Raw genomic sequence first — 18,889 nt, 5'->3', positions numbered from 1 at the left:
AACGCTCGATATTACATTTGGGATGACCCATACTTATGGAAACACTGTTCAGACCAGATAATACGAAGATGTGTTCCAGAAACTGAAGTAACTTCTATCCTTAATTTTTGTCATGCTGAAGCTTGTGGAGGTCACTTTGGCCCTAAGCGGACCGCTCATAAGGTGTTAGAATGTGGGCTATATTGGCCCACAATTTTTCGAGATGCATATAACTTCTGTAAGTCTTGTGATAGGTGCCAACATACAGGTAACATCACTAAACGAAATCAAATGCCCCTTTCCCCGATTCATGTATGCAAAATCTTTGATGTATGGGATATCGATTTCATGGGCCCATTTATTTCTTCATTTAGCAATGTATACATAATTCTTGCAGTAGACTATGTTTCTAAGTGGATAGAAGCAAAGCCTACTCATAATGATAATGCCAAAACTGCTATGGAGTTTTTAAAACAAACTATCTTTTCCAGGTTTGGCACACCTCGAGCCCTAATCAGTGATCGTGGCACCCACTTTTGTAATAAGGTCATGGAGGCACTGTTGGCAAAATATGGAGTCCACCACCTTATAGCTACGGCTTACCATCCCTAAACGAACGGTCAAGCCGAGGTCTCAAACAGGGAAATCAAGACTATTTTGGAGAAAACAGTTCGTCCTAATCGAAAGGATTGGAGCCTTCGGCTAAATGATGCACTTTGGGCCTATAGGACTGCGTATAAGGGACCGATTGGTATGACCCCGTATCGACTTGTTTTTGGTAAAGCCTGCCACCTTCCAGTTGAATTGGAACATAAAGCCTATTGGGCCATTCGACAGTGTAACTTGGAGTTAGAACCTGCAGAAAAGGCAAGGAAATTAGACATCCAAGAGTTAGAAGAAATTCGTAATGATGCCTACGAAAATGCTCACATTTATAAAGACAAGACAAAGTTGTTTCACGATAAGAGAATAGCTCAGAAGCATTTTTCAGTAGGACAAAAAGTTTTACTTTATAACTCTGTGTTAAAGTTATTCCCAGGTAAGCTTCGATCACGATGGCAAGGACCTTTCGTTGTTACTAAAGTGTTCACACATGGAGCGGTTGAAATAGAGTGAAGAATCTGAAAGCCGTTCCGTAGTCAATGGCCAGCGGTTGAAGCCATTTTATGAGAATTTTCAAGCCCACACGGTTGAGGAAATCCATTTGGAACCACCATAGAACCAATAACGGCGTCGAGCTAACGACGTTAAACAAGCGCTTGTTGGGAGGCAACCCAAATTTTATTTTTATTTATTATTTTTCTTTACTTTATTTATTACTTTATTTTATTATTTATTACTTATTTGGATATTAATCAATTTTTCTTCTTTTGCTTAGAAAAAAAATGAAGCAAACCGTTAAGCAACACTTAAAGCGCATTGAGGCCTGACTTGAAACCTTTGGCCAGCAACTGACCAAGCTCATTGCCATCATTTGTGATCACACGGGGAGTTTTTCTAAACTTTTTCTATCTATTTATTTCTTTTCGTCCACATTGAGGACAATGTGCTTTCAGTAAGGGGGAGGTACTCTTCGTTATTATTTTCATGCCCAATATTTTTACCAAGAATTGCCTACTGTTTGTCCTACAAGCATGATTCTTGTTTTCTGAGAAAATTACGAATTTTTCATAATTGATGCCATCTCCACTGTTTTATTTTTATTAGAGTAAAAATAATTGTGACTCATAAAGTTAACTCTGTCTTGCTTTTCGTAAAATTCATCAAGTTTAAATACAAAGTGGACACTTAATATGATTGCATGCTAAAATATATTGATGACTATTAAGGTAATTACTGAAACTTATTTTTGACACTTGATTATTATTATTTTTTCTCTAAAGTCCTCATAAAAAAAAGTTATTATTAATATCATTTAATGTTCCGTGGTTATGAGTGCAGCTTAAAAACGTGACTGACTGAGTAACCGGGGTAGGGTGCTTGGGTTGTCATCCTATTTCGCGTCAAAAGGTTGTGTGACGTGTTAGATAAAACTCCGCTAACCGGAATTAATTTTTAAGAACATGTTGGGCTGAGTAACCGGGGTGGGGTGCTTGGCTGTCATCTCTCTTCGCGTCAAAAGGTTTGATGTGTTCTTAAGAAAAATTATAATAAATTAGGAGTTTGTTGGGCTGAGTAACCGGGGTGGGGTGCTTGGCTGTCATCTCTCTTCGCGTCAAAAGGTTCAGTATATTCCTAAAGCATAAAAAAAAAGAGAGAAAAAAACAAAAAGAAAAAGAAAAAATTTTGGGACTAAAGGAGGAAACAAATAGAGTGTCTTGGTAGGTTTGGTAATTTATCTAATTTTCATTAAATAATTCAAGTTGATTCTAATTTTTGTGTGTATTAATTAGAAAACTTTTTCTATTTTACTTAAAGCAAGCCTAGGGTTCTCTTTATTTTTCATATGCATTTTGACTGATTTTTATAAAACTTTGGAGTTGTATTTCTTTTATGGCAGAATCTAACTTTCACAGTAGATAGGAACCATACTTGAGGGCAAGCATGGGCTAAGTAGGGGGGATTTGATAACACTCTAGAATAACGTATTTTTATGTATTAATTATGTATTTATTCTGAGTATGATCCTGCTAATTTGAGCTATTTATGATCTTTTATCTCATAGGGACTAAATTTGAAGCAAAAGCAAAATTAAGGGCCAAAAGCGTGAATTTAGAGATAAAATGGGCCAATGTGCAACACAAGGAAAAGTTGGTGCCAAAAGTGCAAGCATGGAGGACACAAGGGTTGAAATGCAAAAAGAAGAGATTTTATTTTATTAAACTCTATTTTAATTATATTAGGATAATTAATATTGAGATAATTATTAAGGATTATTTTTAGGATTTTATTTTATCTTTATTTATCTTCAATTAAATGTATTTATCTTTTAGGAATTTAAGTAGAATTAGAATATCTCCCCTAGCACTATAAATAGGGGGTGAAGTGACTCAAAAGGGGAGCCCATCTTTTCTTTTTCTGTAAACACTCTCTCCCCAAAAGTCTAGGCTTTTGTTCTTTTCATATTTCTTTTCAATAAAATCTTTATTTTTATTTTATTTATTTTCTTTTCTACCACAACCATGAGCCACTAAACCCATCTAGCGGAAGGTTGTCAAAAATCCCCAAAAGGGTTATTGAGTAGGGGTGAGCATTCGATCGAATCGAATCGAATCGAATCGAAAATTTTCGAGTTAATCGAGTTTTCGAATCTCATTTTATCATCTTAACTTTATTTGAAGTTTTCTCGAATCGAGTCGAGTGAGATGGAATTCGAATCGAATCGAATCGAATATATTTGTTCGAGTTAAATTTTAAAAAATAATTTTGGGTCCTTGTAACCATTGTCACCCATCGTAATAAAATTTGTCCACCTTAATCAAATTTTTTATTAACTTTCATCACCTTATAATTTATTTATTAATTTTTTATATACTGGTTAGCTTATTTGTTTGCTTAGTTGTTTCAATTATCTTCGGATTCTTGTCACTATGTATTTTGGAATTAAAAATATATTAAATATAAAAATATGATTTTTTAATAAAATTTATTTTAAAAATAAAATTTGAAATTGATACCAATATAAAATTTTAACACGAATATTTTATGGCATAATTAAGAATTCAATTTTATTATAACTATTCAATATGACTAAACAATTCAATAATATAAATAATATAAAATGTGAAATTTAATTTAATAATATAAAAGTTTTGAGGGGAAAAGTGGGAGGGAGTAAAAATTTTGGGGGAAAATAAAAAGTTTTGAGGGTTTTTGAGAGTAAAATTTTGAAAAAAATGAATGGAAGAGTAAAATTTTGGTGGGAAATGGATTTTGGGTAGATTGGGGGGTTGGGAGGGGAGGGGAGTAAAAGTTTTGGGGGAAAAGTGGGAAGGAGTAAAAGTTTTGAGGGAAAAGTAAAAAAGTTTGGGAGTTTAGGGTAAAACTGTAAAATATTATAGTTTGATATTCGAATTATTCGAATTATTCGAGTTATTCGAATTCGAAAACTCAACTCGATTCGAACTCGAAATTCGAAAAAAAAATTCGAGTTGATTCGAATAACTCGATTAACTCGAATAACTCGATTCGTTTAACTCGAAATTCAAATTTTTTTTTGATTTTTTCGAGTCGAATCGAATTTTGCTCACCCCTATTATTGAGGCTTAGAATCCGTACTTAGCCTTCTCAACGAGTATTCATGTAATGGCCCAAATTTGAGGTTATCGGAACAGTAGTTTCGGGACCACAAATCTGATGAGAAAAATTTTATTTTTATTATATTTTTATGGTCTACAATTTCACAAAATGATTTCGTGAAAATTTCGTTCGAAAATTTCGACGTTTGGGCACTCAATTTAGCCAAAAGGACTAAATTGTAAAAAGTGCAAAAGTTGAGTTCTACATGTTAGAGGTGTCCAATTGTTATGAAACTTTAAATTAGAGGTCCTTATATGGTAATTATACCATTGGTAACTTGGTAGACAAAAATGGACATGAGATAAGTGAAATAGGAAATTTTTAAGTTAGGGGCAATTTGGTAATCTAGTAATTAAAATGAATTAAAAGGGAAAAAGATGACAAATTATGCTCATCTTCTTCATATGAACGAAATCAGCAAGGAGGGAAGCCATAGTTAGGGTTTTCAAACTTCCAAGCTCCATAGTAAGTGATCCCAAGCCCCGTTTTTAATGTTCTTTACGTTTTTGAGATCCCGGTAGCTTAATTTAGCTTATTCTAGCAATAATTTAGCCTAGGGTTTATATTTGGAAAAATACCCATAGGTGAAAAGTGTTTATTTTGATGTTTTATGATAGAATATGAAGCTATAAATTATGTTAAACAACTTTTGCTAAGCGATTTTAAGTGCAAACGAGTAAAACGACATAATCGGTAAAAATACCTAATGTTCATAAGTACATGTTAGAGTGGGAATTTGATGTTTCCATAGAAGGGAAAAATGTTCAGAATGTTATAAAACATAAGAATAAGAGATGAAGTTTAATTTCCGAGCCTTGGGGCAAAAATGTAATTATGTAAAAGTTTAGGGGCAAAATTGTAATTTTGAAAAGTTAGAGTCGAGGATGTTTTGATGAATGTGATTATTAAATAAGTTAAATTTACTATTTTAGATCAAGAAGTACTGAAACTCGAGGTTAGACAAAGGGAAGAATAAAGTTGAAGACTAAGTTGGTGAATTTGGCTATAATTGGTACCGAGGTAAGTTTACGGTAAATAAATGCAATATTTCAATATTTATTATTAATGCTGTTAATTTCCAGCAATTATGAATTTATTTTATGAATTTATTTGATGATGATCCAAGCATGAAATGATAGAGAATTAAAATTTAAAAGTCCCGTTGATACATAAGGATGGTAATTGATACGAATGTCATGACATTTGGGTAAAGAGATCCCATGTAAGACCATGTCTGGGACATGGCATTGGCATCCTTAAGATCATAAGAGGTCCCCTGTAAGACCATGTCTGGGACATGGCATGGGCACCGAGACGAGAGGTCCCATGTAAGACCATGTCAGGACATGGCGTTGGCACCGAGATGAGAGGTCCCAGTAAGACCATGTCAGGACATGGCATGGGCACCGATATGAGAACATCCCATGTAAGACCATGTCTGGGACATGGCTTTGGCATGTTATTATCGGAAGAGACCCGAGTATCCTTATTATTCCAATGTAGCTCAACGGGCTTGTAAACGAATTATGTTCATGAAAGTTCGGTTTAAAGCATAAATGGCAAGCTCGTAAGTTGTAAGACTTAAGAACTTATTATACTATCAATTGATGTTCAACGATGCAGCAAGAGTTGAGTAAGTTATGCACACAAGTATTCTAAGTAAACAAGTAAGAGAACTAGTATGAGATTAACTAAAGAGTAAACTAGAGATATAGTCACTTGAGTTTAATTATTTGTGTGTAATGTTGTTATTTATTTGCTAGTAAACTTACTAAGCTTTATGCTTACTTCTTTTATTTCTCTTTCTCTTATAGTATTGCAAAGCTACTTCAAGGATCCTAAAGAAGTCGGAGATCGTCCACACTATCAACCACAACTGCTTTCGGTATTTTATGTCAAAACACGTTTGAGTTATGGCATGTATAGGGATTTAGTTATTTTGTATGTTTGTAATGATGATTTTGCTAATGAGTGATGTGTAAGTATTTGATGATGTATGGTCATTAAAATGGTTAAGGATGAAGGTGTTTGTTGTTATGAAAGATTAGGTGATAAATTATGCATGGAAATCATGAAAGGATAAAATTTGGCAAAGAAACAGAATTCAGGCAGCACAGTGACGTGAATTTGAAAAATCACCTAGGATGATATAAAATGAATTAGAGGGTGAATGATATATGGAATTAAATCTTGTTGAGTTTATTTTTATGGAAAAATAACAGTGTAGCAAAAGGAAATTTATATTTTAAGATATGTGAATTTTAGTAAGATAGGGTCAGAACTGTTTTGGAGTCCCTGTTCTGAGTTTAGAAAATAATTACAAATTGTAAAAAATGGTTATGAGTTGAAATTTACATGCTTAGATTCCTTAATGAGTCCATTTTCTGTAGGAACAAGTGGGAATAGCATATGAAAATCCTATAATGAGAAAAGTTATTTTTAGTAACAAGAGGGCAGAATAGTCGAATGGTGAAACAGGGGAGACTTTAACTAATAAACTGTACTAATTGGCTGAACCAAAAATTCTAAAAATTTTATGGTAGGAAGATATATGAGTCTAGTTTCAAGGAAAATTTACGGAGTTAAATTTTGAGTTCCGTAGCTCAAGTTATAATTAATTTAGTGACCGCTGCGCAATTGGACAGCTTTGCTGTAAATAGTGAAAATAAATTTTCAAACCTAGTTTTTATGCTCCGAATTGGTAAGATAAGCTAAGTAATGCCTCGTGCTCGACTCCGGAAACGGTCTCGGGTAAGGGGTGTTACATTTTGTTGGTATCAGAGCAGGTTTAGTCGATTCTCGGAAATATGCAGATATGAATAAGAGTCTACCTATACATGCCATACTTATATATTTTGATAGTGTGACGACTCCTGACGATTTTAAAATGTTTTCTTTTATAGTTATGGATCCTGAACGAGCTAGTACAGATGAAGTAGAAAGTAATGCGCCTGCTTCCGCAGAAGGGACGGCGCCACTTGATGTTAATGTTAGTGAAAGGCCTGCATCAGTTAGACAGGGAGGAGGAGCTAGAGAAGCCTTCTTCCAAGCCATGAATGATTGGTTTGCCGAGTTCGTTAAATGCGAATCCGGCTATAAGACCTCCACCCCACAAGAATCACAGGTTCCCCATGTAGCTTCCCCAACTGCAGTATAGTTATCGTGAGAGACCACCTGTTGATAAGATTAGGAAGCAAGGGTGAAGAATTTCGCTACCAAAGATGATGATGCGAAAAGCGAATTCGGCTTGAGAATACAATCGGGGTTTTGAAGAATTATCTTGTACACCGAAGAATGTATGAAGTGTGTTGTTTCACTTCTTGAGATTCACTTACCATTGGTGGAAGACCCTCGTGTCGGAGTACCAAGTGAGAGGGTTACATGGGATTTCTTTCAGAGGAGTTCAAAGAAGTACATCACCGAGATTTATAGATCGAAAAGGAAGGAGTTTCTTAAACTAAAACAAGGTAAAATGTCTGTGACTGAATATGAACGCGAATTTGTCAGACTTAGTAAGTATGCTCGGGAATTTGTATCCACCGAAGCCAACATGTGCAAGAGATTTGAAGATGGGCTTAATGATGACATCCGACTATCAGTGGGTGTATTGGAAATCAGAGAGTTTGTTGTTCTGGTATAAAGAGCTTGTAAAGTAGAAGACTTGTTAAAAGAAAAAGAGAAGAGCAAAGCTGAAGCTGGAGCGCAGGATACAAAGAAGAGGCAAATGAGTAAATCATTTCAGTCTACATCTAAGAGGCCTAGGGAGCTCTCTAGCGGATCACATTTTCCATGATATATTCTCGCCAAGGTAAGTAGAAGATTCGAGGGTTTTAGAGCTCAAACCACTACAGTTAGTGCAAGTACAGGCAGTACTCGACCTCCTAGGCCTGAATGTTCTCAATGTGGGAGACGCCACCCCGGAGAGTGTAGAGCAGGTGAAAATGTTTGTTTTAGATGTGGAGCATCCGATCACTTTATTCGGGATTGTCCTGAAACAACTAAAAGAGAAGAAATAACGAGTGCGAGATCAGGTAATGCTCCTACCAGAGGTAGACCGCAGAGAAACCCAGGAGTGGGGGCGAGTAATAGGAGTGCATCCAGAGATTCAGCAGCGAGATCAGATGTTAGAGCACCCGCGAGAACATATGCTATTCGTGCTCGTGAAGAGGCGTCCTCTCCTGATATAATTACGGGTACATTTTCTCTTTATGATACTAATGTTATTGCATTAATTGATCCTGGCTCTGCACATTCATATATATGCACGAAATTAGCATTTGTTAAAAATTTGTCTGTTGAACCTACTGAATTTATGGTTAAAGTCTCTAACCCCCTGGGCCAGTTTGTGATGGTGGATAAAGTTTGTAAAAATTGTCCACTGATGATAAAAGGTATTTGTTTCCCGGTTGACTTGATGTTATTGCCTTTTGATGAGTTTGATGTGATATTGGGCATGGATTGGTTAACTCAGCATGACGCAGTAGTAAACTGTAGACAGAAATATGTTGTACTGAAGTGCCAGAATGGAGAATTACTTCGGGTTAAATCTGATCAGACAGATGAATTATCTGATGTAATTTTAGTGATGTCAGCTCAGAGGTGTGTTAGAAAAGGGTATGATGTTTATTTGGCGTATGTGTTGGATACTAAAGTATCTGAGTCAAAGATACAGGCAGTGCCAGTTGTATGTGAATTTTCTGATGTGTTTCCAGAGGAATTACCAGGGTTGCCACCAGAAAGAGAAGTGGAATTTTCTATAGATTTGATTCCGGGAACTGCCCCAATTTCCATAGCTCCGTATCGTATGGCTCCTACAGAATTAAAAGAGTTAAAGGCACAGTTACAGGAACTTGTTGATAGAGGTTTTGTTCGTCCGAGCCATTCACATTGGGGTGCTCCAGTTCTGTTTGTGAAAAAGAAAGACGGGTCTTTGAGATTGTGTATTGACTATCGGCAGCTTAATAAGGTAACTATAAAGAATAAGTACCCGTTGCCTCGAATTGATGACTTATTTGATCAACTGAAAGGTGCCACAATATTTTCAAAGATTGATCTCCGATCGGGTTATTATCAGTTACGGGTAAAAGAGCCAGATGTGCCAAAGACAGCTTTCAGAACCAGGTATGGGCATTATGAGTTTCTGGTTATGCCGTTTGGGTTGACTAATGCACCTGCAGTATTCATGGATTTGATGAACCGGATATTCAGACCGTATCTAGATAGGTTTGTAGTAGTTTTTATTGATGACATTTTAGTTTATTCTCGGGATGAAACTGAGCATGCAGAACATTTGAAAATAGTGTTGCAAATTCTGCGTGAAAAGAAACTTTATGCTAAATTCAGTAAATGTGAATTTTGGCTTCGAGAGGTAGGTTTTCTCGGACATATTGTATCCGCAGAAGGCATCAGGGTAGATCCGAGTAAAATTTCAGCTATTGTCAATTGGAGTCCACCGAAGAATGTATCTGAAGTTAGAAGTTTCTTGGGTTTAGCTGGTTATTATCGGAGATTTGTACAAGGGTTTTCTATGATAGCTTCTCCAATGACCCGTTTATTACAGAAAGATGTTAAATTTGAATGGACAGAAAAATGCCAGCAAAGTTTCGACCGATTGAAGGAGTTGTTGACGAAAGCACCTGTGTTGGTACAGCCTGAATCGGGTAAGGAATTTATTATTTATAGTGATGCATCATTAAATGGTTTGGGTTGTGTCTTGATGCAAGAAGATAAAGTAATAGCTTATGCTTCAAGACAACTTAAGCCACATGAAATAAACTACCCGGTACATGATCTCGAGTTAGCTGCTATTGTATTTGCATTGAAAATATGGCGGCATTATTTGTATGGTGAAAAGTGTCATATTTATACTGATCACAAAAGCTTGAAATATTTGATGACACAGAAAGATTTGAATCTAAGACAACGCAGGTGGCTTGAACTGATAAAGGATTATGATTTGGTTATTGATTACCATCAGGGTAAGGCTAATGTGGTAGCTGATGCTTTGAGCCGGAAATCTCTGTTTGCTTTACGAGCTATGAATACGATTGTCACTGACTGATGATGGTTCAATCATAGCTGAAATGAAGGCTAAATCGATGTTTCGTCAACAAATATGTGAGGCTCAGAAAGTGCAAAAGTTGAGTCCAAAAGAAACTTTTGCACTTTTCATATCAATTCAGAAATCGATGTTGTGTATTAGAGTTTCAAGGTAATTGGGAAATGTATCTACCTTTGATTGAATTTGCTTATAATAGCAGTTATCAGTCCAGTATTAAAATGGCTCCGTATGAAGCTTTGTATGGTAGAAAATGTAGAACACCATTATATTGGATAGAGCTTAGTGAAAAGAAGATACACGGGGTTGATTTGATCCGGGAAACAAAAGAAAAAGTAAGGCTGATTCGAGATAGTCTAAAAGCAGCTTCCGATCGTCAGAAGTCATACGCCGATCTTAAACGAAGGGAGAATTTCAGGTGGGTGATAAAGTATTCTTAAAAGTGTCTCCTTGGAAGAAAGTTCTCCGGTTCGGTCGAAAGGGTAAATTGAGTCCAAGATTTATCGGACCATGTGAGATTATAGAAAAAATTGGACCAGTTGCTTACCGATTGGCTTTACCACCGGAACTCGACAAAATTCATAATGTATTTCATGTATCTATGCTACGACGGTATCGATCAGATCCTTCGCATGTTATTACTCCAACAGAAGTAGAAATTCATCCGGATATGACTTATAATGAAGAACCGGTTAAAGTATTAGCACGAGAAACAAAGGAGCTTAGAAACAAAAGGTAAATTTGGTGAAAGTGCTATGGCAAAAGCACGGATTGAGGAAGCAACATGGGAACCGGAAGAGACAATGAGGAAGCAATACCGAATCTCTTTCTTGGTAAGATTTTCGAGGACGAAAATCCTAAAAAGGGGGGAAGAGTTGTAATGGCCCAAATTTGAGGTTATCGGAACAGTGGTTTCGGGACCACAAATCCGATGAGAAAAATTTTATTTTTTATATTTTATGGTCTACAATTTCACAAAATGATTTCGTGAAAATTTCGTTTGAAAATTTCGACGTTTGGGCACTCAATTTAGCCAAAAGGACTAAATTGTAAAAAGTGCAAAAGTTGAGTTCTACATGTTAGAGGTGTCCAATTGTTATGAAACTTTAAATTAGAGGTCCTTATATGGTAATTATACCATTGGTAACTTGGTAGACAAAATGGACATGAGATAAGTGAAATAGAAAATTTTTAAGTTAGGGCAATTTGGTAATCTAGTAATTAAAATGAATTAAAAGGGAAAAAGATGACAAATTATGCTCATCTTCTTCATATGAACGAAATCAGCAAGGGGGGAAGCCATAGTTAGGGTTTTCAAGCTTCCAAGCTCCATAGTAAGTGATCCCAAGCCCCGTTTTTAATATTCTTTACGTTTTGAGATCCCTAGTAGCTTAATTTAGCTTATTCTAGCAATAATTTAGCCTAGGGTTTATATTTGGAAAAATACCCATAGGTGAAAAGTGTTTATTTTGATGTTTTATGATAGAATATGAAGCTATAAATTATGTTAAACAACTTTTGCTAAGCGATTTTAAGTGCAAACGAGTAAAACGACATAATCGGTAAAAATACCTAATGTTCATAAGTACATGTTAGAGTGGGAATTTGATGTTTCCATAGAAGGAAAATGTTCAGAATGTTATAAAACATAAGAATAAGAGATGAAGTTTAATTTCCGAGCCTTGGGGCAAAAATGTAATTATGTAAAGTTTAGGGCAAAATTGTAATTTTGAAAAGTTAGAGTCGAGGATGTTTTGATGAATGTGATTATTAAATAAGTTAAAGTTACTATTTTAGATCAAGAAGTACGAAACTCGAGGTTAGACAAAGGGAAGAATAAAGTTGAAGACTAAGTTGGTGAATTTGGCTATAATTGGTACCGAGGTAAGTTTACGTAAATAAATGCAATATTTCAATATTTATTATTAATGCTGTTAATTTCCAACAATTATGAATTTATTTTATGAATTTATTTGATGATGATCCAAGCATGAAATGATAGAGAATTAAAATTTAAAAGTCCCGTTGATACATAAGGATGGTACTGGATACGAATGTCATGACATTTGGGTAAAGAGATCCCATGTAAGACCATGTCTGGGACATGGCATTGGCATCCTTAAGATCATAAGAGGTCCCCTGTAAGACCATGTCTGGGACATGGCATGGGCACCGAGACGAGAGGTCCCATGTAAGACCATGTCAGGACATGGCGTTATACCGAGATGAGAGGTCCCAGTAAGACCATGTCGGGACATGGCATGGGCACCGATATGAGAACATCCATGTAAGACCATGTCTGGGACATGGCTTTGGCATGTTATTATCAGAAGAGACCCGAGTATCCTTATTATTCCAATGTAGCTCAACGGGCTTGTAAACGAATTATGTTCATGAAAGTTCAGTTTAAAGCATAAATGGCAAGCTCAGGTAAGTTGTAAGACTTAAGAACTTATTATACTATCAATTGATGTTCAACGATGCAGCAAGAGTTGAGTAAGTTATGCACACAAGTATTCTAAGTAAACAAGTAAGAGAACTAGTATGAGATTAACTAAAGAGTAAACTAGAGATATAGTCACTTGAGTTTAATTATTTGTGTGTAATGTTGTTATTTATTTGCTAGTAAACTTACTAAGCTTTATGCTTACTTCTTTTATTTCTCTTTCTCTTATAGTATTGCAAAGCTACTTCAAGGATCCTAAAGAAGTCGGAGATCGTCCACACTATCAACCACAACTGCTCGGTATTTTATGTCAAAACACGTTTGAGTTATGGCATGTATAGGGATTTAGTTATTTTGTATGTTTGTAATGATGATTTTGCTAATGAGTGATGTGTAAGTATTTGATGATGTATGGTCATTAAAATGGTTAAGGATGAAGGTGTTTGTTGTTATGAAAGATTAGGTGATAAATTATGCATGGAAATCATGAAAGGATAAAATTTGGCAAAGAAACAGAATTCAGGCAGCACAGTGACGTGAATTTGAAAAATCACCTAGGATGATATAAAATGAATTAGAGGGTGAATGATATATGGAATTAAATCTTGTTGAGTTTATTTTTATGGAAAAATAACAGTGTAGCAAAAGGAAATTTATATTTTAAGATATGTGAATTTTAGTAAGATAGGGTCAGAACTGTTTTTGGAGTCCCCTGTTCTGAGTTTAGAAAATAATTACAAATTGTAAAAAAATGGTTATGAGTTGAAATTTACATGCTTAGATTCCTTAATGAGTCCATTTTCTGTAGGAACAAGTGGGAATAGCATATGAAAATCCTATAATGAGAAAAGTTATTTTTAGTAACAAGAGGGCAGAATAGTCGAATGGTGAAACAGGGGAGACTTTAACTAATAAACTGTACTAATTGGCTGAACCAAAAATTCTAAAAATTTTATGGTAGGAAGATATATGAGTCTAGTTTCAAGGAAAATTTACGGAGTTAAATTTTGAGTTCCGTAGCTCAAGTTATAATTAATTTAGTGACCGCTGCGCAATTGGACAGCTTTGCTGTAAATAGTGAAAATAAATTTTCAAACCTAGTTTTTATGCTCCGAATTGGTAAGATAAGCTAAGTAATGCCTCGTGCTCGACTCCAGAAACGGTCTCGGGTAAGGGGTGTTACAATTCATCGTTTCTCCGTACTACGGGGCTGACGCTTCCGTCCATGTCCCTTAAGAAGTAAGCTTTTCAACGTATGCAAAGGCGGCCGCTTTGTATGTTTTGGGAAGGTTGCACAGTCGGTTCGTTAGCTTACTGCGTCAGAGGTTGGCGAGCCCAAGAGACAAAATGGCGTGGGATTCGCCATTGAGAAGCGTTGATCTAGCATAAGACGATCCCACAGAAGCGATTGTTGGCTAGAGTCAGGTTCCACCAAATTGTAAGTCTAAATCATTGGAGCTGGTGGTCGTAGGCGTCCTCTTCCACTATAACTGGCTTATTCGGTTTGGGAAGGATCATCTAAAAGCCGAGGATTTAACCCAAGGCGGAACGAGACAACTGGAGGCTGGAATCTCCCATAAGAATTTTCTTTCTCTCAACTCTTTTTTTTATTTTTTTCTAATTTTCAATTCAATATTCTTAATTCTGTTTTTATTTTATTTTTCGTTTCTAGATCCAACAATTTAATTCTTCTATTGTTTTTATTTTTTTTAGGAACGCAGGTTGTCTTGGGCAAGACTCTGCCTGGGATATCACGAAACAAGATATTTTGCAAGTCCAGTCCCTGAGGATTTGACCCTACTTCTCTTTTACTATTCTTTTCATTATTTATTAGGGATACGATATTTTTGGTGCTTTCAACGACCGCATCATATATATTTTAATAAAATGCGAGACACACTCCATAATTTGCTCAGATATTAATATGTAAATTCATTTTCAACAAAAATCTGAAGTTAAACCTACACTTAGAAGACTGGTAATTGTTGAGATGCTGACATCAAACTATATATAACACTAGAATATTTGTGAATGGGTTTCAATATCTTTGGCTGAATGTAGAAGCAAATTAATTAATAAGAGAATGAAGTTGAAGTGATGATTGTTCGAAGAGTAAGCAACTTAAAATGCTGCTATTACTAATTTAATCCCATATTATTAATTTCGATTGACTCGTAATTCAATTGGCATCATTATTAGTGCAAAAATTAAAAGAATAGAACTCGTGGAGAAACCAATCTACTTGAAGTCTTGATGGCCTAATAAAATACTCTAGTTACGTACCAGGGTAAATAGTGTAAATTCTAAATGGATAATATTGCATAAAATTTAAATCTCTTAGGACTCTCAATTGTAGATAGGCTCTAACTTTGACCAGTAATGTAACTCAATCAGTACAGGTGATTCTAGGAGAGCTGCTTTCAATTGTAGATAGATAAAACTCGAGAATAAAACCAAGCACATACACCTCGAGTTGAATACCAGATCAGTACAACTTGACCTAATTTTCTTTAACAATATGGAATGTAGATTTATTTTCAAAAAGAAAATTTATGAAGCAACATTAAATATATAAATACCCCTAAATTTATTTTTTTTCACTCACATCCTATTTTTTCAAATCTCTCAACGCAGGGAATGAGGAATGAATCAAGAGATGCTTTTGCTCGTATTAGAGAAAATTCTTGTCACAACCCGTTTTTCAGTGGTTTTCGGACCACAATTCAGATATATCAATCCGTAAATATTAATTATTTAATATTTACCGTGTCATAAGTATCGTATTAAAATTTGGTTAAGAAATTTCATTGTTTAGATAGTTAATTAATTAAAAGGACTAAAACGTAAAAGATGGAAAAATGCAAGTGAATGCGAAGAAGTTACCCAATTTCAATAAACGGTACACCATGGGATTGGATGATCAATTTTAAAAAGTTCATAATTGAATGACCTATAGTGTAATTTACCCTTAAAAACATGCAATGGTGTATTTATTACCATCTTAAACCATTCAAAAGCCCAATGGATCAACTATCTTTATGCCATGCCCAAATCTTCCTATGGCTTACTTCTAGTCTTCCACACATGGATTTATAATTCCCTCTCTTCTTCTTTTTAAATTTATGACTAAATCGATATAATATGTTAAAATTAAAGGCTATATTTATTATTATACTAATTTTTTAATTGTCACGTCACAACGAAAATAGACAAAGGAATCTTGATTAATTAGATGATCAATTTTAAAAAAATTCATAATTGAATGATAAAAAATAATCCATAATTAAATGACTTATAATGTAATTTACCCTTAAAAAATTCAATAGTGTATTTAAAAAAAAAATGAAAATCAATAAATGTGCAACAAAACCAAGAGCCACGAGCAATGGTTTATTTTTTTTCATTGCCTAGATCTATATTCGATTTCAAAAAAAAATTTAAGCTCGACTCCAACTCATCTAGGCCTGACCAAATGGTTCGTTTCACTATTCAAAAAATAAAATATGTATTTAAATTTAATTATAAAAATAAATAAATATTACTGTAAAATTACTTTGGTGAAAAATTTAACCCTCAAAGTTTATATTTTTTGTTCATTTGGGCCTTATTTTTTTTTAGCTAAATTTGGCCCTAAATATGTTTAAAAGAGTCAAATTCGACCATCAAGCTTTCAAAAAGAATTAAATTATTATTTTTATGAAAATACCAAGTTAAACATTGATTTTTTAAACATGGCAAGATACATGGCAATCCACGTGTATTTCATGATTTTTTTAAATGTTTATGAACTTTTATTTTTTGAATATTTATAATTTTAAATTATTTATTGACCGACATATAATACAAATAATGACATGTTATCATAAAATACACGTGGCATTAAAAATTAATATTTTAGTTAACATTTTCATTTAAAAATCATATTACTTTTTATTAGAAGGTTAATGATCAGATTAAGGGCTAAATTTATCATTCCACCTATTTTTTTTTTATATTTTTATTATTTCTACACAGGAAAGCAAGACAGATCAAACTAGCTCAAAGTTAAAAGATATAAAACTCATATCTGACTCAATCACCAACCTTATGAATGCCTCTATAATACCCAGTTTTTATTGGATATTTTTGTCTAATTTCATGCCAAACCTTAGCCACCATGATTATACTTTAAACCCATACTTCCATTATTTTGGTTAATTATAAATTGAGCTTTCCAATGGCCAATAACCTCATCTTTAAGAGCTTCCCCCACCTACATCAATTTCCTTTGGATAAATAAAATATTTTCATTATACCTCACTTTGTATGTTTGGTAGATGAGAGAGTGTGGACAAATGATATATACATATTATATATACATATTCCTCTCTAATCATAATGGTGGTTGAGGACCATGGCTTGCCATAAAAAGCAGCTCAAATGGCATTATCACCATACCTTTAGCATTGCATCAATTTCCACATATAAAATGCCTAGAATCTTTTCATTATGAAATATAATTTTCATTAGAAAATGAAACTCCAACCAACCCAAACCCAAAACTTTCACCCAACATTCACCCAAGTTAGCAATCTAAATATGCTAGTGGCCTCCATTGATGAATGCTTCTTGTGATTTCAATTCCACCCACATGAATATTTCAATGCATGTATGAAAAAGATAGCTTCCAAGGATGTTGTATGAAACATCCAATAAAGAATCAAGGATTATTTAATGCGATGAGAAAACACATTGTACTTTTGAAGAAAGAACTTACATTCGAACTCTGGAAATGATATTGTTAGGAGAAGTAATCACGGACCATAAAAAATTAATCTTTCTAAATAAAATAATAAAATAAAAATAAAGGATACATTGATCTTACCAAAATATTATCAATTTGGCCTAAATTTTACATGTTTACCCTTTATCAATATATATTACTTCGACATTCACACCTAAATCCGAGTAAAAGTACAATATTATTGCCTCGAGATTGCTCTCGTACAATATCAACATGTAATTTTAAATAGTATCAATTTGATATTGTACTTTTACTCGAATTTAGGTGTGAGTGTCGAATACCAGTTATTATTGCCTCGAAGCATTAAATTGTGATATAGAAACATTATCCGATAAGGGAAAAACTCTATTATAGGAAGTCATGGGGCACATCAGGTAGCAGTCACTTTCAAGGTTTTGATAATGTTAATAGATAAGAATATCTTAATTAATTTATTATTATTTTATGTTAATCAAATTTGAGAATGAATGTCATGTATCTATATTATTCCTATTAAATTTGACTTAAATATGATGATTTGTTTCCATCAATTTGAATTTATATCCGATTTAACTCGATTTGGTCATAAAAATTAATAGCATGAATCAATTGATTTAAATTCAATGTGATTCAACTTAAAATTAGTTGAATTGAAATAATTTAAATAAGTAGCTTGAAATGATCGATTCTAAAGTGATAAAATATTCAAATTATCTCGAGTCTATAATGACTCAAACAAGAATTAATCCAAAATCGAAATTAAATTGAATTGAATCGAAGATTTTAAAACTCAAATCGATGTTATTGAGACTAACCTAATCCAAAAATCCCTCCACGTGTATTTTTTGAACTTTTCAATATATTTTTTTGTATTAGATTATATATTAAATATATAACAAGATCTTTTTGATAACATGGGTCGATCCAATTCCTTTCACCAATTATGGTAAAATTAATATCCTAGAGACCTTTATAGTAGGAGTTAGATTGCATTTTTTTTACTCAAAAAATAGGTAAATTAATCCTATACGTAAGAGCATACGAGTCCTCCTATTAGAACTTCCATCAATTTCTATTATTAAAAATTAGTCCATGTAAATTAGTATGAGGTATACGTAGCATACCACGTGTAACCATCTGGTTATTTCGTCAACTATGTCAGATTTTAATAGTAAAAATAGATGAAATTTTTAATCTTTGATCTAATTTTCATGCATCAGTTTACCTTTTTTTTTTTAATAAATGGAATAAAATATAATTTAACTCCTAATACATGAGTCTCCATAATACAATCATCACGAGAAAGGATGGTATGAAACATGAATATTATTACTTTCCAATAGTTTAATGCCACATCAGTAATTTCATCCTGAATTTCAAGATTTTTATTCAGATTTGATTTTTT

General features: G+C 33.9%; 1 long non-coding RNA gene across 1 annotated transcript; it reads left to right on the top strand.

The window, feature by feature from the left end:
• Positions 1-11,481: 11,481 nt before the first annotated feature.
• LOC128040004 (uncharacterized) lies at positions 11,482-13,179 on the top strand. Its single transcript, XR_008194657.1, has 3 exons — positions 11,482-11,610; positions 12,074-12,160; positions 12,954-13,179. It is a non-coding gene; the product is annotated as an uncharacterized LOC128040004 (long non-coding RNA).
• The last annotated feature ends 5,710 nt before the right edge of the window (positions 13,180-18,889 follow it).

The sequence above is a fragment of the Gossypium raimondii genome, chromosome 3, assembly GCF_025698545.1.
Source record: "Gossypium raimondii isolate GPD5lz chromosome 3, ASM2569854v1, whole genome shotgun sequence".
Taxonomy (NCBI): Eukaryota; Viridiplantae; Streptophyta; class Magnoliopsida; order Malvales; family Malvaceae; genus Gossypium; species Gossypium raimondii.
The sequence above is the reverse complement of the archived record's forward strand: the minus strand, read 5'-3'. Positions and strand labels throughout refer to the sequence as shown.